Source organism: Squalius cephalus (assembly GCF_949319135.1).
Source record: "Squalius cephalus genome assembly, chromosome: 12".
NCBI classification, from domain to species: Eukaryota; Metazoa; Chordata; class Actinopteri; order Cypriniformes; family Leuciscidae; genus Squalius; species Squalius cephalus.
This window is the reverse complement of record NC_137133.1, coordinates 8689886-8711242: the sequence shown is the minus strand read 5'-3', so window position 1 is coordinate 8711242 and position 21357 is coordinate 8689886. Positions and strand designations below refer to the sequence as shown.

The window sequence follows — 21357 nt, the reverse complement described above, 5'->3', positions numbered from 1 at the left end:
CAGTACCTTATGCCTCTGAATCTATGCCTGCCTACCCTCATATCAATATCAAATGTATTTCTAGAACACAGTTCCATAGTGGGATTGAATGTGAGATTGTGAATAAGTGCACTCAATAACATCCACAATGGTTTCAGACACCCAAATGGCTGTTCCCTGAAATAGTGCCCTTTTTAAAGTTTTTTGGCTTTTAGTATGAATATGTTAGCCTGAAGCCCCTTTCACACAGAGACTCCGGAAAATACACGGATAATGTGTCCCAGGATTTGTCCCGGGATCGTTTGATACTTTGATTGTTTGATACTTTGTTACTGTCCACCTCTGTGTTCAATTCCACAAAACTGGAAGACTTTCCGAACATACTGTATAATAAGCCTTTTTTAAAAAGAAAAAAATTGTAAAAGCTAAAATTAGGGAAAATCATTGAATTATGAATAATTTACTGCCATTTTGTGAATATAAAGTAATGATGTAATCAATAAAAAGTAACTGTAGTCAGATTCCGAATATAGTCCAATTACATGTATTACATTAAGGAATCTGATTACATAATCCAGATTGCATATAATCAGTTACTACTGTATACCTATGACTGATATATTCATCATTCAATCACCCTCAATCCCAAACCTGTATGACTCTCTTTCTTCTGTGGGACATAAATATATTTTGAGGAATGTTTCAGTGTTTTTTGTCCATACAATGAAATTAAATGGGGTGTTGTGTGGACCCCAACATTTTTCAAAATATCTTTTTTCTGCAGATCAAAGAAAGTCAAACAGGTGTGGAACACTGACTGTATAGGGTTTGGAATGACAATGGCGAGTAAATGATTTTCATTTTTGGATGAACTATCCCTTTTAAAAAGGACACAAAAGCAAGTTTTCCCATGCCGAACGATATCTTTGCTTGCTGCATGGGTCTAAATTTAAGTCTTAAGCGCAAAAAAAATGAATTTATCAGTAAGAAAATAAAATTAGATTCAAACGGACTCTTCAGGAACTAGTCGGGATGTATTTTACAGTCCTTAAATTTGAAGCTGAAGGGATGTGATTGTTCTAGATTTATCCTCTGTTACAGCAGGGTACTGTAAGCCCACTGTTAGCGCCTGGGAGTCCCTGGTACAGCACGGAACATCTCTTGTTAAGGCCTTCGGGCTCTCTCACACACACCAACACGGCAAAAAATGTGCCAATGTGTGCTCGAGAATGCCACAGAACGGTTTCCTTCCCTCAGTGCCTCATTCCTAACTCCCAAGATGTTCTTCAAGAGCGGTAAGATTTGTTACTTGTTTACTGTTTCAGGAGACGCTTAGCCCAATGGCACTAATGATGTGCTAGTTGTGTTGAAAATTGTGCCACAACCGTCAAGCTAAGACTGTCTCATCTAAGTATTTCTCTTCTAAAGATTCATGTCTTTTATGTATGTTTACTCCTATTATAATATGGAAAACAGAAGTCAGGCATTATGGGTCTTAATAGTTGACGGGCCGTTATAGGAGGTAGCGGTCACAGTAGAGTTTAGGAGAGGAAGTCACTGATGTAATACAAGGACAATAGCCTTTGGTTTGGGGCTACACTTCTTGTCAACTGGAGCCGTGAAAAGAGGTTTTGTGACTGAGACTTTCCAGGCTTTGGTGTGGGAACACTGATCTTCATCCGTTTAGCCACATCACAGGAACCACAGATGCTTAGATGGTGTCCAAAATCGAATTTTGTAAAGAAACAAGGTTAAAAGACAGATTTTTAAACATGTATTTGTGGTTGAGTTATTGTTTATATTGTGGGTTGAACTGGTTTATATAAAGTAGAGAGACTTAGTTGAAAAAGTCATGTTTGGTAGTCGTCTTCCAGTCTGAGCTGAACTTTAACTGAGGTTTAGATTCTTGTAATGGAACATCACAGAGAGTTGAGAATATGGCAGGGTAACGAGAAAGCTAACACATCCTGTCGTGCCAAGGCAACTTCCTGTTGATTTTGTTTCCATTTTGACTTAAGTCAAGAGTTGTTAGGCTTTATATAAATCTCTGCCAACTGTTTGGCCTGAAGACGTTTTGTAATATTGATGTTGTTGACGTTATTAGTGATGAATAATTAATATTTTTAAATTATATAAGAGAACGAAAACCTGACGTGACTTGTGTGGTCGTTCTGTGTAGCTTCACAATATTTCAGATAATGTTAATACCAATAAGAGCCAGCAGAGTGCAGTGTTTGCCAGGGATGGAAATTACTTATGGTTCGATTTTTGCCATAGGGATATTTAAACACAGAGATGTTTTTATTTTGGTCTGATTTGGAGAATATTAAAAAGTTTTATCGTAATAAAAATATTCTACTTTTTAATTGATTATAAAACTTACAAAAAAGTTCCACAGTGGTTTGGACATCTTTTTTTAACATGTGAATACAATGGTACAGTATATAATATGATACCATTCTTTTTTATTAGCTAACAATAGAGTGCTGTGGCAGTACTATCAGATGGCACATGGTAATCTGACATATACCATGGTACAGAAATTAATGTGCCATGGTATTTATAAGATACTGACAAGAATACGAAAACCATGTTTTCTACATGGCAAATGTCCATATAAATCCCCCACGGTAGTACTGGCGAGTTGATTTAAATATCAGATTGTTCAACTTGAAGTGACAGACACACTGAATAAGTCTGCCTTTTATTATTTGGCTAGGTTTTCAAGTGCCATTTCAGTAGTTTTTTTTTTTTGTTTGTTTGTTTTTTGTTCCATTCAAAGCCCTTTGCTAAAGTACGCTTGTAAATGACAAAACCCATCTGCTCCTTTAGTACATTCTGTCCTTGCTCATGTACTTTTTTATTCTTACAGTAATTCGTAATGGCACTGAAACTCAGAATAACCAGATAAAAATATTCCATATCACTTTAAGGTTCAATTACAGTATGTTACAAAATAGTCAAAGCATTACTGGAATTCATCCCTGAAGGACAACTGACTAAGACTATTTGCTTTAAATAAATGTCACATCCATTCAACATCCTGGGAAGCTCAGAACACATGATTAGATTTATCTAAATATTATATGACTTTGGAAATAGGAGCTTTGAGGCACAGCAACATGCTCCAAACTGCTGTCACTGAGGTAAAACCCAGTTTGTCTCCCAATCTCGGTTTCCCCATTAGGAGTTTGAGGTCACCATTCAGAATGTAACCAGAGTACTGTAGTCTGGGACCATGACCTAAATATCCTTCAATAGGCCTAAAACCAAACTGTTTCCGATAAAGGGCTCAGCTGAAAAAAATAACAAGCTAGATAGCTGGTTTGCACTGGTTTCTCAGCCGGTCTAGCTAGCTGAAATGTGTCCAAATCATTTTGCTGTATGCATTAAAAAATATTTGTATATTATATTATATTATATTATATTATATTATATTATATTATATTATATTATATTATATTATATTATATTATATTATATATTAGCCTATATTATATTATATTATATTATATTTAGGGCTGTCAAACGATTAATCGCATCCAAAATAAAAGTTTGTGTTTACATAATATATGTGTGTGTATGGAGTATAATTATTTTCTATATATAAATACACACACATGCATATATATTTAAGAAAAATGTGTTATTTATATATAAAATATTTATATATAATATAAATTATATATAATATAAATATATATACACAGTATATACATGCAAATATTTCTTAAATATATACATGCATGTGTGTGTATTTATATATAGAAAATAATTATAAACCGTACAAGCACATATATTATGTAAAAACAAACTTTTATTTTGGATGCGATTAATCGCGATTAATCGTTTGACAGCCCTAATTATATTATATATTAGCCTATATTATTATATTATATTGGTGATTATTTTACAGTACAGTCAGTGTTGTTATTGTTAAGTAAAACTAAAACTTTATTTATTATTTAAAACTATTACAAACCGTTTTCACTGATTGAAATAAAGCAAAAAATATATATATATATTATAAACTTAACTTAAACTTAAAAAAATGAAAACAAAATAAAGTACTAAAGTACTAAAATGACTGAAACTAGACTTTGAACATAAAAATAAAAGCTAATTCAAAAATAGCATATAAACAATACTAAAATAACAAAGTACAGCAAAAAAAATAATACAATAAAAATATAAATCGTTTTTTTTCACGGTGTACTTCAGGGTAGAACTCGAATCCAGTGTCATTTGTCTTTGATTCCTGTCAAAATCCCGCTGAGAGCCGGGCAAAATGTACCAGAGTGTTCTGCCAGCAATATTTTTAGACACTGTGCCAGCTCACGGGAAATACATTTCTGTATTTATCTTTATCCGGAGGGAAAGGAAATAACTGCAAACCAAAAAGCTACAACTCTTGTTAGAAATGTACATTCCTCCCCTGCCCAATAAAGCGGTTCCTGGCTAGGATTTGCTTACGGGCGGATTCGAGGGGCTCTTCCACAACACATTCTGTCAAATTCATCAAAACCTCCACGGAATGCAAACTTTACTTTGGAGCGATGGCGTCGTCCATGTTGTAGCAGCTCCGTGTGTGCAGATGTTGTGTGTTTGCTCACGAAAGAGCATATTTGAGCACTGTAAACTACAGTTCAAGTCCCGATGCATGAAGGACTGGAGCTTTGAGTTAAGTTTACGATGAGGGTTAGTGTTTTTGAGTCTGGCAACATGGCCTCGGGATGTTCAGGATTCCTCTCAGGTCTGCAAGGAATGTGGAACATTTGAGGTGCCAATGCTAGTGACGCACACGACTGACGGCAAACATTTCCTTCCACCTGTCCTTTTCCCTTCTGGCTGGAGTCCTGTCCAGAAAAAACACGTTGGATGGCATCGTTTTATTGTATCTTGTTCGGAGGACTCAGCGTTGAAATTTTTCTTGGATTAGGGAGTCAAATGACTTGTGTATTTCGTGTCCAACTGGCTGGATGGTGCCACATGGTGCCAAGAAATCATGGCAAATTGCGTCAAAACAAACAGAAAAATGGATCGAAATGAGTGATGTAAATAGCATCCACCCTGCCAAGTGAGTGACATCAGCTTTGCCAGAGTAAACCATTACGGCCCATGTTACCATGTCAGCAGACACTGTTTGTTGTTCAAATCGCATGGTGGAAACTCAAAACACAGAGCGCCGCTGAGCTGTTGTCAAAATCAGCTTTCTTTCCACTTCCAGACAATATCGCTTTCAGACCCAGGACTCAACTGCCCTGAGTTCAGCTCCTACAAATACATTAACAAATACCACTTTTCCTTTTCCTGTTCTCCATCATGGTAAGAACTGCCTCTATCTGGAGCTTCCACTAACTAACATCAATATGCTTTAAAGAGACAGTTCACCCAAAAATGAAAATGCCGTCAGCGTTTATTCACCCTGATGTCGTTCCAAATAATTTATCTCATCCATGGAATACAACTGAAGAAGTTCTGTAAACTGTCTGCTGCTCTCTTCCATAATAAAAGTGGATTGGCTCCAAAAAGGGCTATTATAAAAGTACTGTAGTTCACATTTATGCAGTGTATTCTTTGTCTAGTTTTGACATGTAAATACAGTTAGACACAAACAGGGTCTTGTAAAAGCTTTTTGACCTTTCTAATTCTATAGACCTTATTCATAGCAGCGCCATCTTTGGGTTGTACTGTTATTTTATGTGTTTTTGGATTGTTCTGCTGAGGAAACACTCCAAGAATATCTTTCCAAGAAACTTCAGTAGACATAAAAACTCCAGGCAACATGAGCTGTAGAAAATGATAAGTGATCTGGCAGTTTTATACAGCTTTTTCCAGCAGATGCCAATGAAAACAATCTATTCCTCAGAGCCGAACTTTCATACCTGTCATGCTCTGAATAAGGTCTATTCTGTTCTATTCTATGCCTTTAATCATGTCCTGTGTCTTCTATGGATCAGTGTAGGTTATTATAGGTAGTTCAACAGACAGACTAAGGGATCAGAGGTCAAGGGTCAAAGACCTGACTACACTGAAGCCAGACAGAAGGAAGTTGTTCTGTCCCTCTCACATGTATCAGTCACCTTTTATCAAGCACAACACCCAATTCCAAACAAAAAGACATGAATACAGCACTGTTCAGTGTATGTCATTTTTTTGTGTAGAAAATCCGCTGTACCTATTATACTATACTCATACCATCATTTATACTGTTTGGTTTTGCATCCATCAAGTTCCGAATAAAAAGAAAATCCCATAAGATGAAGTACATTTTACATTTATGTTTAGTAGACGCTTTTATTCAAAGTGGCTTACACTGCATATACAGTTACAGTATATTCAGTTTTTGCATTCCCTGACATTGCTAGCTCCACACTTTACTCTTTGAGCAACAGGAATGCACTTAATTTATGTTGTATATACAATTTGAATTTATGAATTTATAGCAAAAATAGCTATCATGATATAAACACTGAACAATTTTCACTCAGAATTTGCTTGTAGATTTCACAAACAATTACAAAGAAACACAAGGTAACACATTGAATTAAACGTGAAATTTTTAAGTATAAAAACTGAGATTTTCTTGTAAAACATACTCCAATAGTAGGCCTATTTAATTACAACTAATATATAATATGTGACCCTGGACCACAAAACCAGTCACATGGATCAATTTTCTGAAATTGAGATTTATACATCATCTGAAAGCTGAATAAATAAGCTTTCCATTGATGTATGGTTTGTTAGGATATGACAAGAATTGTAGAAAACAAGAAATTGTTAACAGAATTGGCCGAGATACAACTATTGAAAATCTGGAATCTGAGGGTGCAAAAAAAGTCCTTTAAAGTTGTGCATTTATGGTCACGATTGTGCTGCATTCACTCACAAAAATACATGTTTTATATATTTACGGTAGGAAATTTACAAAATATCTTCATGGAACATGATCTTTACTTGATTTTTGGCATAAAAGAAAAATCGATCAAATTGACCCATACAATGTATTGTTGGCTATTGCCACAAATATACCCTTGCGACTCTGGTTTTGTGATCCAGGGTCACATATATATAAAATGAGTCAATAAAAACAGACCCTAAAGTTGCTTTGTGACCCCTGAGCTTTCTAAAGAGCCCTGTTCTAATAACACATATTCATATTTCCCAGATAGGCAAACTCTCTCACACTCACTCACAGATTCCCCCACAGCACAGCATTTATTGACTCTCAGCATACTGTTACTTTCGTCATGTAACGCCTCCGATCTCACGCAGGCTGCTCCGTTTCCGTTCTGTGTTTTTTTTTCCCATCTGTCTTAACTCTGTCCAGACAGATTAACAGAAACACACGCGGGCTAGAAAGATCACAAATGCGTGTTTGAGGAAGTGAGGTGGCATTAAGCCTGAATTCGACAGGTGAGTGTGTGCGAACACTGTACGTCTCGCTTACATCCTGGGCAAACAGGGACGGATTGCAAAAAAAAAAAAATGCTCCCTGAGCTCAAACCGTAGTTGCGAGCCGGGCCTATTGACAGACGCTTCGTTCATTCGCCCACAAAACGTTGTTTCTCCTCGCAAACCGGTTTGAGCCGACCCCACTGCTGGACATAGCTTCAGCATCAAAAGATATTTTTAATAAAGTGGTCAACAGCAGTTGCGCAAACATTCTAAAGTAGCTTACGAAAACAGCCGCTCGAACGGCCGTAGAGAGAGAAGCCTTCTTATGTCCGCTGGAATGTTCGTAAGGCCCCGTTTCACCACCCTCTCAGACACAGGGGCTCTTTGTAACCGTTCACTGACCACACAGTACACCGGATCGCTCTGGAATTCTGGGGTTGTTTGTCCTGCAGCATGCAGGACTTGTTTATTTTCTTTGACATTTTTCAATACAGTATGTGCTATAGGAGTTTGTCTAGCTGTCACAGTTAATCCTGTGAACCTTATGAAGTAAAATTAGAAATAGACTTTAGTGAGTTTCTGAAGTTAGTTAGGAAAATGTTTGCTTTTAATTTCAGAAGTTCAAGTTTAGCTTCAGTGAATATGGCGGCTTGCTTTTAACAGCTCTGAAGGTGAAATCTGTGTGGTAGGGACCAATTTCACATTTCAGAGCTCTCACAGATGTTGTGTGCGCGGCACGGGTAACATTTTGGTATTATTACTTTACATTTCTCTGAAACAATGACAGTGAGAGTAAAAAATAATACTAGTCAACATTTTATAGCAAAAAAGTAGGTTCTCAGAAACAGTGTTTTCTAACCTTTAATGCCCTCATATTTTGAATAAAATCTCCTTTAAATCTTGGACACGAGAAAATGATTAGAGGGCCCCTAATGCAGGTCATTCACTGATGGATAGGCTCTGGATGCTGGAGAGAAACCAAGAGTTATCCAAGGTGAACATATCATTTATACACACATACATCTTGGCGTAAAAAATTAGCATAAAAAACGCATAATTTCGAAGAAAAGTGTGGTTTTCTGAATAGCTCGCATTCATCTCTCACCCTTTCACTATTAAACACATTCAGCTAATCTGTGGGTGTTTCTGCTTAATGATTATTAAGCCTGTATTTCTGAAAATCCATAAATTGTTAAGAAAAAAAATCAATGGCAAGTAATAAGTGCATAAGCAAAACGTGTGTGTGTGTTTGTCCTGGTAAACCCATAGTGTATGTTATCGGGACGAAATGTAATATGCTTGTCCTTTTGTGAAATATCCGAAATCCTTATCCTTGTGGGGATATTTTTTGATCCCCATGAGGAAAACAGCTTATAAATCATACTAAGTGGTGTTTTTTGATAATGTAAAAATGCAGAAAGTTTTCTGTGATGGGTAGGTTATGGGTTAGGGAATAGAATATATAGTTTGTATAGTGTAAAAATTATTATGTCTATGTGTGCATGTGTGTGTGGATGCGTGTATCTATTAACTATATTTTGGGGACAAATTTGTACCCAGAAGTGACCAAAACCTCCAAAAGCATCCATTTGGGGACGTCCTCATTTGTAAAACTGGTATAAAAATGCCATGATATGTGTGCGTGTGTGTGTGTATTCTGGAATGTTATTCTGGAATGTTAAATCTTTCCTAATCCTGATTACTTATAGAGTTTATGACTTCCTAGTTTATTTTCTGTAAATTACTTCAATTCACATGTAAGATGTATTGCTTCTCTGCGCCATTGAAATAAACCCAGTCATCTGGCGATGGAACTGTTGCTTTCAAGGTGTCTGGAGCAATGAATAGCTATTGAATGATATCTAAACAGAGTTGCTCTGATGCAAGGCCTGTTTTAAACTTCACCCATGATATATGCCTTCACATCACATACCTCTCTTCCTCAGTTCATCTTTGGCAGCCTAAACAATTACAATGACTTCACCCCCTCTCGAGTTCTGACGCAATAATAGCAGGGTGTGTGTCTGTGCGTTCTGGAAGCAGTCTGTTTGCTTTATTTGAACTGCATTAAGTAGGGCTAATACTTGGAACGGACACTAACCGATCTATGATTAAAGAATGCAGGGCTATTTTTTTGTCATTGCTGGTACTGTGTGTGCTGCGAAGAATTATCCCATTTCCCAAGCTTTCCATTTAGCACCGCGCCAAAGACGTTTGAAACAGCACGTATACACTAATCAGGGGAGAGCCTCGGCTGGGTTTCATTTCACATAGAGAACGATCAATTAAGCCCCTTGATTTATGAAGAAAAACTTCACAAAAATGTAAGCTACTTGTTTTTCATCTGGCTATGTAATGTACTCCCATTTGTTTTAGTCAGGTAAACTCGGGGTCAAGAGGTCGCACAGTTGTTGAGTTCACGCTTATCTTTGGAAATTAAAGTGTGGGAGAAAACATGTTTTTAAGAGATTAAAATGGTTCATAAAAGATTGTTTTTCTCTTTTCTGCCTATCAGAGAGAGCAGAGGTACAGTGTCCATACAGGGAGGCCGTAAATCACACTCCCATAGTCGGAATGTCCGCTTTCAGGTCAAACAGCACCCGCTGTAGCGTAAACAGTCCTGCCATTTACTGAGAGGATTTTTACCCTATTCTGCCAAAATGCCACACAAAAAAAAGGAATTTATCATGTCAAAAACATCCTCCAGCGCTATCAGACTGGGGGAGAGTTTATCCAACATTTTCCACCCTGTGCATTTCCTAAAACACATATCACCTTATTTCAGTTCTAATTTTTAATATACTTTTTAATCAAAATCAGCTTACTTGATGCGCATCCTATCACTGTTGTTACATATGTATACTTCCCTACTATATAGAGGCAAAAACCAGTGTGAGGAAAAAGCAGGGTTATTATAGTGAACTAAAGCTAAAGTTTAATTTTATTTCAGCTAGATGCCAAGAAACACTCAACAAAATTAGTAAATCTTTAACTAAGATACTAAATAAAAAATTAAAAATAGAAAACGCATTCAAAATATAAAAAACAGCAAAAGTATCTCAATATGTAATAGTTATATGAGTAATATGAATCTGAATTCACATTATTCATAAAACAGTAGGCCTAAAGTACCCAGATGACCTTCTACTTCCAGTGAGATCCAATGGACACTTAACCATTCCATGAGGCCATGGGAGGAGTTGAATGACAGTGAACATAACTAACGCTAAAGGTCACATGACAACATGGCGGATGTAGTATATCCAGATCAAATTCATATTATAGAAAACATACTTTTTAATTTGATCCAAAAGAATATTTATTCCTGGTGTGAATGCAACTTATATGCGATTTGTCTCGCATCTGGTGCGAACAGGCCTTTACATGCTAGACTAACAACAAGTCTACTGAGGTTTTTCAAAACCTGTGTGAAATGACTGACATGAACACGCAAGTTATTTGACCTGGCAGCAACAACTCTGTCCTTGTCTGTAAGTTGTTTGTCAGACTTAGCCAGGCCTTGGAGTTTTTTAATGGTTAGCTGAGCGATTTGGCACTAAACTATAAACTTAAGCATCTTGGATTTGTTTTGAAGTGGATTTTGAAAAATGTTCACAGCATGTCTGAAACTGGAGAAAGATATTCTGTAACATGGCTGAATGAGGTGAGAGCTCCAGGAGTTCCCCGATGAAAGTTGTGTGTTTCAGTAATGTGCTGTGGTTTACGATCTCAGGGATCAGACTATAGGCTGGGCGAATGAGTGAACTAACGCCATAACTGTTTTTATACTTCCCAGGGCTCCAGTTATTAAACTCGAAACGAATGAGACCCAGACCTGACTTCTAGCCGCCTTTTTATCTTGATCCCCTGGCACTGAGATATAAATCTGAAATGCACAAGCCTCAGAGGACGCAGAGAGGGTATTTCCCAAGTTTTCTGCTGACCTCTACGCCAGGTGTGCACCTTTGAAACAATGACTTCAACATGGAGGTAGATACAGTCACACACAAAGTAGCAGTGGAAAAACAAAATATTTCAGGTCAGCAGCTTTACAGAAGATTACGGTTGAGCCACAGAGATTACGGCTGGTGGGTTTGGACTCTGGGATGGTACACACCTTATGATGCACAAAAACTAACAGGTCTGTGAGAGCCGGAATTCTTACTGGTTGGTAGGTGATCAAATACTTATGTCATGCAATAAAATGCAAATTAATTACTTAAAAATCATACAATGTGATTTTCTGCATTTTTGTTTTAGATTCCGTCTCTCACAGTTGAAGATTACCTATGATAAAAATTACAGACTTCCACATGCTTTGTAAGTGGGAAAACCTGCAAAATCGCCAGTGTATCAAATACTTGTTCTCCCCACTGTATATATACTCACTAGTTATATACTTACATACTTATAGACTTATAAATATTATAGTAAGTGCCAAACCAAAGACAACCATCACAATACAATAAAATAACATCATCACATTACAACGGCAAGGGACATAAGTTCAGAGTGCTATCTGGTCACCCTCTGAATCTGACCTACTTGAGCTCACAAAAATACTTGTGTCATTGCATCATGAGAATCTAAATGTGTTTAAAGTGAGCTGAACGCCTGGCGTGAACTCTTGACACAGAGCAGAATAACCGTGACGCAACCCACACAAACCGTGTCTTTGTAATGGCCGCGTTGCTAATAACAGCGCAGCGGAAACGTATCGGTACACAGACGGTTCAAGAAGACCCAACATCTGCACTGCGGACTGCCCGTGTCCTTGCATTTGCAAGTGTGTGAGCGAGGCGACTACTTTGGTGGTTATTTCCGCCACCCACCGCCGTCGTGTGTGGCTGAAGAGGCCTCAAGACCTCCAGCATGTTCTTGGAACTGTTGCTTAGTAACTTGTGAAATGCTTAGAGGAAATAAGTAACTAAAAGTGCAGTACAGTTTTATACTGTCCTACTTTTATATAAAGTAACTGTAATCTGTCTGACATTTCTCTTGTTGGCATCACTATTGATAAACCATAGACATATGCACATTCTCACACACACATCATGTAGCCTTCCAGCTCACTTTCGATCTTTCCTCTGCGTCATCATACCACACACAGGTTTACATTCGTACTAAAACACATACTGCTACTAGGCTAGGTGACCAACTGACGCAATCGCACATACGCAAAGCGCATTAGTACTTCCGCAAGCAATGTTCGGACGTATGATTTTTACCCAATGTGGTTTCAAGGTAAAACCAAAGCAACATTTCCCTGTTATTATTCAGTAAGCCATGTGTAAAATCGCGACCTAGATATATTAATCATTATATGGTGATTTTGCTGCAGGCTACTGAAACAGAAGCAGACATCTGTTGTGCATCTCCTGTGTGGGCCCATGGTTTCGGGTCAGGTTAGTGATGTAACGGATGTGAGCAAGAACTGTTCATTCATAGACAGCTGATGCCTCTGGGTCTTGGGACTCTAAAAATAGCTGTTTAGATTCAGCTGACTGACTGAGGAATCTCTTCTTTATTTTTATTAGTCTGTTTCGACCTCCCCTGCCGAGTTCACTCTCTTGTCTTCCGTTCTTGCTCTCATCTGTTTTAAAGACTGGATGTCAACCTGAAGATAAAACACTGCTGTGCATTCATTTAAAAAAAAAAAGAATTGTGCATTTTTGGATTTAAAAAAGGGTGATGTTTTGCTGAGGTAGCAAACGGTGCAGAATTACAATTTGTACTGTAAGGACAGATTTACAGTTACTGTTTACAGATCACAGAGGTAGTCTAAAAGTTTCATCGGTGATCTTTAACCTGTGTTGAAGGTGAGAAAGTGTTGAGTGAATGGTGTGGAGGTGCTCAGTGAGATGTGTGTGAGGAGTGCTGGGTCGTTAAAGCAGTCTAGCCATACGGCACACAGCTCTAAGCTTCCCATAAGGCAGGAAATTCCTCCTATGGGCCGTTCCACACCTGCACAAACATATCGTGCCGTAGCACGAGCGAAACTCTACTACTGACACCCAAACAGGTCATGCAAACCACACAGACTAGATCTAAGATATGCCTGCACATTTTTCTCATGTAAACACACACAATCATTCTTAGAGTCGTAAGAGAATAAACTTTTACCTTTACTGTAAAAGTAAATGCTATAGTCTATGTTATTTGCTGTGGTTCACTGCAAAAATTAAAGGGTTAGTTTACCCAAAAATAAAAATTCTGTCATTAATTACTCATGTCGTTTCAAACCTTCAGACTTTTGTTCAATTTCGGAACACAAATGAAGATATTTTTAATAAAATTGAAACATTTCTGTTTCTCCATTGACAGTCTACGCAACTACCACTTTGACGATTCGTAAAACTAATTCATATGAATTAAGAGGTTTAGTACAAATTTTTTACACTTTATATGATGAACAGATTGAATTTAGGCTTTTATTCACATATTCATCAACAAACACATCAGTTGTGGGAAATGGAAGTTCAAGCATGTTCGCTTGACATGCGAGAACCAATGAGGTTCATTCTCCTGTGTTACGCATGTTTGAGCCTCAGCAAGAACCAATGAGGTTTGTTCTCGCATGTCAAAGCAGGTTCGGTTGAGCTTCTGTTTATGTTCGCTTATATCAATGTTTATGTGTGAATAAAAGCTTAAATTCAATCTGTTCATCATATAAAGCAATCAAGTCTCATCAGAAAATTTTGACTTAACAGCTCAATTCATATGGATTAGTTTCACGATCTCTTTATGAACTTTTTGAAGCGTTAAAGTGGTAGTTGTGTGGACTGTTAATTAACTACATGTACTTAAGTTATGGAGTTAGGGTTTGGTTTAGGGTTAGTTACTTGTAATTATGCATAATTTACTGTTATTACTATAGTAAGTATGTAGTAATGTGTAACTACATCACCTTAAAATAAAGTGTTTAAAGTTCCAAAATTAAAAAAGAACCATAAAACTATCATAACAGTGGTTAATATGACCATTACACTGTATTTCATGTCTCATGAAATCTAGCTCTCCTTGGTGAGTTCATATGAGAAATAGTGATATCTGATTCAGGAACAGATTTCTAAAGACTTCTAGACATCTTTTCAATTAATCAGTTGATTCAGTCCACAAAACCAGTCTGAATGATTCATACACATATTGGATTTGACTCACTGACTGAATCTGGTCTGTTTCTCACATAAAGTATCGTTGGACTTCAGAAGTGTAACAGTGTACGAGTAGTATGGACTACTTTTACGATACTTTTATGTGCTTTCATGTCCTTTGTAAATCTTGAAAGCTCCAGTCCACATTCATTGTATTTGCACATAAAAGAGCGACCAGCATATTCTTCAAAATATCTTTTGTGTTCAACAGGAAAAAGAAAGTCATACAGTTGGAACAACATGAGAGTGAATAAATGATGACAACATTTTAATTTCTGGGTGAACTATCCCTTTAACTTCATCTGCTACAGTATTCAAGTAATATAGCTGCCCATGTGTGCTAAAGTCCTTCTGTTAGCATGTGCAATTAAAGAAATGACATACATAGGAAAAAAGGTACAGTACCTGTGCAAATTAGAAGCAACTGGCAGAGCGGCGTGCCAAAGGCTCTTTCTTTAGCTTTTTATTTAAACTTGACTCAATCAAGCTATGACATTATTGTCTTTACATCATGTCAAATGTTAAAACGAATTTGTTGGCTGGTAAAATTAAAAGGCTATAACACACCAAGATCCTGCAAAATGTGTTTTTAAATATTGAAACATAAACACTGCTTGCTATTTTCCTTTACATAATAGGCCTTGCCTCTGTCTCCATCTCCCTTCTATATCTTTTTTTTTTCTGTTATTTTTTTTCCCAGTAGGCCCTGCTGTGAGTTATTAAGGCACTTGGGTCTGTCTGGTTTTATTTCCAGAGTCTCGTTTTTCTTCAGCAACAGCAGCTGGAAACAGTGCCGCCTGACACGCTGCCAGCTCCCACCGAACGGTTCCTCTGCTTCCCTTTGACAGGAGTGAAGACCATGGCCCAGTGCTTACTCAGAATAAGACACCCTGAGGTACCAGATATGAAAAGGATGGAAAGGATATAGGGATTCCAGACGTGTCTTAAAATCAGGAGGTGCTACAGTATGGAACTAAGCCGAGGTGGATCGCCATTACAACAAAATGTAAATTGTGCAACATCGAGTCCTACCTCCTGCAATAGTGAGTGATCTACATGCTGGCTTAAGAAACAAGTACTGCTTCATCATTAAGTAATGTAGGATACAATGTAAGTTAAAATGTTCTAAATTTGCATCATGAAAGAAGAGCATGAAATCCGGCTTAAGTCTTTTATTGCTCTTCCTTCTCACTCTCTTTCTGTCGTTCTTTCTCTTTCTGAGTCTGGCCTGTGGATAGAGGGCTGTATGAGTGTGTGAGTTTATGGTGAGAGAAGTCAACAGGGAGCTGTGAGAATGAGTGTGTAGAGCAAACACACATGCAGTGTACTAGCATCACTTCAGACGTCATCAGGACCAAACATGAGAAAGAGTAAACCCCATCTCACCAAAATGTAAAAACTAAATATTCTGATAAAGATGTTGAATTAGGAATTGGAGACCTACATGTACAGATGTGTGCATTTTTACTGTAAAGCTCATAGAGAAAGTTAGTGTAAATTGATTTATACATCAGTGTTATTTTGTTTTGTCATATATAATTTATTTTACAGTCCTGCTTCGCATGAACATACTATGTACTTGTTGTAGTAAAGTGCACATACTATAAAATAAAGTGCAACCATTATTTTAGTGTTATTTGTATATAGGATTTATTCTTTTATTTTTGTATTTTCAGTTATTTTAGTTTAAGATTTTATTTTTACATTAAATGTTTTTTTAGTTTTAGCCATTTTAGCATTTCAACAAACTTATTTCAGTTAGATTGCAAGGCAACATTTTCAAGTTTAAGTTTTTCATCTAACATTTATATTTTATTTCAGCTATATCTTAGTTAACAAAAACAAGTTAACCACAAAGTAACCACTGATTGACTTCTAAAACCGTTTTTTGTAATGTCTATTCAAAGCTTTACTATGAATTATCTTCATCTTCAAAAATTACTGATGTATTGATGCAATTAATTGTGATTAATCTGATTAATTAAACAGAATTTTGTTCATTTACAGCACTGATCAATATTACTTCACCTTACACTTAGGCGTTTGTCTCAAAGATTCTGATCATCCTTGATGATATATCCAGCAATCACATGGGAACGTCACTCTCAAACAGACCTATAGGATCAAGGGAAAACATAGCATCTTATTTTCCATCCTTTAAAAAACTAGCCTAGAGGTTTTATCAACTTTCCAGAATGTTCGAAAGCAACAGGTGTTGGAATGCCTGTACACAGGGGAATTCTGGGGCTGGGGCCAGTGAATAGGCCCTCAGTGTGGATACTAACCAATCGGGAGCAACAGGACCCCGTACATCATTGTACAATCGCATAGTCAAGTCAATGCCCAGCAACACAGTCAACCATGTGTAAATCCTTCATCTGTACACACTGCCAATCTTATGTTACAAACAAATGGACATGTGAACTAAATGTCTCGCTTACAAAGACAATTACTCTAACAGAACAAGGAGCAAAGCAATGAACAAATCAATGATCTGATATTAAACTGGAGGTCAATAACGGATATATTTCTCATTTTCTACCAGTTTTTTAACACATAATGATTTTTTCATTATGATTCTCCAGTAATGACAAATCTGCTGAACAAGCAGCCACCATCAGGAACAGGACAAACTGTGCCCTGGCCTAAACCTTCAAATCCAACCCTAAACCTTCACGTAATTTTGAGCTTTTCCAGAGTATAAATCTCAGGCTTTTAGCAGCATTACACATATAGGCACACAAGCACACAGACATTTTGACTGAACCATGGGAGATTCTAATTAGAAACAGACCTGCTTTTCACAAGCTCTCAGTACACGCACATTTTACGTAACTCTCACCTAAGTGCCGTAGGTCAAAAACTCCATTGTGGGGCCCTGAGACGAAAAAAACATGTTGGTTTTATAAATTGTTTTAAATCATACTACAGCTCTAGAGCTCAGCAGGATGTGTTGTGACATCCACTTTCACATTACTTTCTCTCCGAGACCTTCACTGGAGATTCCGTCCACAGTCTCAGTGAGAAAAAGAGGAGCTACAATGATAGATTTTGTTGAGACTGTTGGGGGAACTCAGGGGGGTGATGATTGCAGACCATTGACTTTCCCATGTCGTGGGTTTAGTGAAGGTTCAAGCACATGGTTTAGAATGAGTCATGCCCAGACAGACAGTGCTGCTCTCAGGGGCTCCTTCACTGACACAGACAATATGACTCTGGGTCCAAATGGGTGTCTGCCAGACACATCAGCCAGATAGGGCCAGATTCCAAACAGGCCATGTAATCCACCCCATTTATATAATCCTTTCCTTTGTCCCTGGCTTTTGCTGGATAAGAAACGCAAGTAATCATACCCAAGCTGTATAAATGACAGATTCGCTTATGACTCGGTAGACAATAAATAAATAAATAAAAATAATTAAAAAATGTTTATTTTCATTTAATTATAATTATTACTAATGAAGATGATTTATAAAAAATTTATAAATTTTTTTTGACTGACCCTTAAACCTAACCATACCACTAAACCTGCCCTTAACCTTACCCATATCCCACCAAAATAGCAGCAAAGGTGTTTTGCAATACAATATGAACATAATGAGTACATAAGTACATGTACCTATGTTTTGATGCAAGTACATAGTAGTTAAGGACACCTAATAAAAAAGTTTTTTGGTAACACTTTAGTTTAGGGTCCAAGTCTCACTATTAACTAGTTGCTTATTAGCATGCATATATTGGCTGTTTATTATAACTTATATAAAGCACATATTAATGCCTTATTCTGCATGACCATATTCTACATTGCTAATCCTATCCAATTCCTACCCAATACCTAAACTTAACAATGACCTTAATAACTATAAATAAATTGTAATTAGGAGTTTATTGAGGCAAAAGTAGTCGTTTATAGTTAGTTAATAGTGAGAATTAGACCCTAATCTAAAGTGTGACCACTTTTTTACATAATAATAAGGCAAGTAACGATGCAAGATTTAAGTTTTTCACATTGCAAAAATCAAATCAAATAGGCATGACTCTTCTGTGGGCTTTTAACAAACATTTACGAGACAGAATCGATGAGTTCTGTTTAGGTCAAAACTCACAGCAATGTGAGTGTCAGTGGAATTTATCAGCTTTGTTTGACTGTGAGCGGGAAACACACCTGTGATCAAACATGACTGCCCTCCAAAACCCCGGGTCAAATGCAATGTGTTCAAGATGTCTCTCTACTTCCTCATCTCACTGAATGTGATGACACTTCATCACTCATTAGGTGGAAAGTTTGACTCCCTTGAGGCACAATATATTTAAAACTTTTCTGTTCCAGGAAGAAGAAGAAAAAAATCACAAAGAGCAGTGGAAAACTAATGCTTCGGTCTAAATCATACTAATCCTATTATCACTTACTCTTCTTAAAATCATCAGTCTTAACTGCTATATAAGAAACTTTTCTGTTTTCCATTCAAATAGTCATGTTTTCAGGGGTTGCTTGTAGTAAAATCCAGAGGAAGATGTGTGACGCAGAATGAACGATGATAATAGGCTTTTAATAAACACAGAGAGCGATAGCATACACATAACGTTAACGAGAAACAATAAACAGAGAAATAAGGGGTTAAATACACTGAGAATGATCCGGGTGTGTAACTAATAAGAAACCATAGTTGCTTTTCCACCGTCAGGCCGAACGGTTCTTAGAATGGTGAGGAATGGTTCCAGTTATGTTTCCACTGGTATGGCATGGCAATTACAAACAGTTCTCGGCACGGTTGGCTAATTGTGCTGAACCGTACTGGTAGAATGCACATAGTGAAGTCGCCACTCAGGACTGGTCACTTGCCTGTTCCATGGCAGCCATTTTCTCTCAAGCTGGCTAAGCACGTTATTTGAGCGACGTAAACACAAATAGACAAATTAATAATAAAATTTCAAGAAATATCATAACGCAGTCGCTATTTATATCTCATTACATCATAACGCCTGACGCATGTGTATTACATTCCGAAGAGTTCCGTTATCAGCCCCACAGTAGAAAATGAAACCATATCCATATTAGCTGGGCCGGATCGGCACAGAATGGAGCGGTTAAGCAACGAGAACGGTTTGGCCCGACGGTGGAAAAGTACAGTAGCTCATGACAACTAATGAAGAACTAGAACACAGTCAAATGGCAATGAAAACCAAGACTAGAAACTGAACAAGACAATGACACTAAACATGACCATGACACTTGTCCACATCTATTTTAGAGTCAAAAATACATCCTCCAGAACTAAATTAAGACATAAAAACCTATCATTTATGGCACATTTAGAGCTGATGGGGGAGTTCATTCTAGAATTAGCATCTATAATTATCTAATTACTCAATTATAGAGCCCTATATGGTGACATCTCACATTTCACTTAATTTGATAGCCAACAAACACAAGTACAAATCCCAAAGTTCATAGTAGAACAAGAGCTTATCATGTGACCAACTTAGCCCAAACCACACAGTAAATGTAAATTTAAACATTTCTCCACTAAGATTTTTGCGTTGTTTTTCGAGTTAGCGACGCAAATTCGCAGCGCTGGCCTACGGAAAGCTGCCTGGTTTGAAAATGACTTCTGTGTGAGCTGTGGTATTGCTACATACTGACAGCAGATAATTTACCTTTTTTGCCTTTGAAATTTCTCTAATGTGACCGCACCTAAATTGTTTTGATCCCAGGTCTTTCATTACTCATCTTTCCTGTTTTGACTTTAGAAGTTTGAGGGTAAGAATGAGCTGGAGTTGATTAGATGTTGCCAGGAAGATCTGAGAGGTGATGGAATGAGGGGCATTCAAAACAAAAATATTAAAAAGACTATGAAAAAACTTTTCCCAGCATACTTGGGCAAATGACTCAGAAAACTCAAGGTTCAGGGCCGATCTCTGGGTGTTTGTTATTTTGCTGAACATGTGCTGTACTGTTTTTTAAAACGCTCATGATCAGTCAAGGCTGAGAGACCACACTACATTAAGACCCGGTTACACCCTTAAGACACACAATTGAGCCTGTCTTCTCTTTCTACAGGACTGGAATTTGGGCCTATCACATCTCGTCTGATTCAGCAGCAGTGAGGTGGAGCTCAGATTAGACTTCAGCAGGCCAAATGTACAGCATCAGCTAATAAAGTTCCTCATCTGAACCAGCATCTGCATCAGATTTGGGTCAGCTGCATGCGTAGACTAAACAGGTGTCGGTTTTTCTTGCTCTGGTGATTTTCAGTCTGAGAAAGATTCGGGAGGTGTCCAGGGTTCCTCTGAGTGTGGGAGCACGACGTTTCGGATGTGTGCTGACATCAATTTTAGAGCATGTTGTCATCGTTTAAAACCATTAATGGTGTAATATAACTGAGATTTATTGATGTATTGTCATAATTATGCATGATGTAAACAGAAAGCCATTGCAATCGCATGATGTCACTAAAACGAGGGTTCTGTGTACTGTAGATGTCATGTGTAATTTATCATGTGTGCTTTTTCTCACAATGGCTATACTCTGTACAGTACATTTTAATGTTTTACAAGGTCTAGTTCTTCCATTACTGAATAAACATGATAATGCTTTATGAACAACGACATCAAGGGTTGTTTACACAGCCACTCTCATTAACTGCGTTATATCCTCTATGAGTGTCAGTATCTTTACAACACAGTTACACTTCCTAATAAAAGGCTACGAGTGTAGCTGTCTGATATGGGCACACACATCCTTTAAGCCAAAAAGAGCACTGATCATACGAAGACTGTTGATTCTGAATTCTTCTATTTTTTTGTTCTGAAACAGATATCA

General features: G+C 37.3%; 1 long non-coding RNA gene across 1 annotated transcript; it reads left to right on the top strand.

Annotated features, from left to right (window-relative positions):
* The first annotated feature begins 819 nt into the window (after positions 1-819).
* Positions 820-21138, top strand: LOC307168102. Its single transcript, XR_013822891.1, has 3 exons — positions 820-1274; positions 15289-15577; positions 20596-21138. It is a non-coding gene; the product is annotated as an uncharacterized lncRNA (long non-coding RNA).
* Positions 21139-21357: the final 219 nt, after the last annotated feature.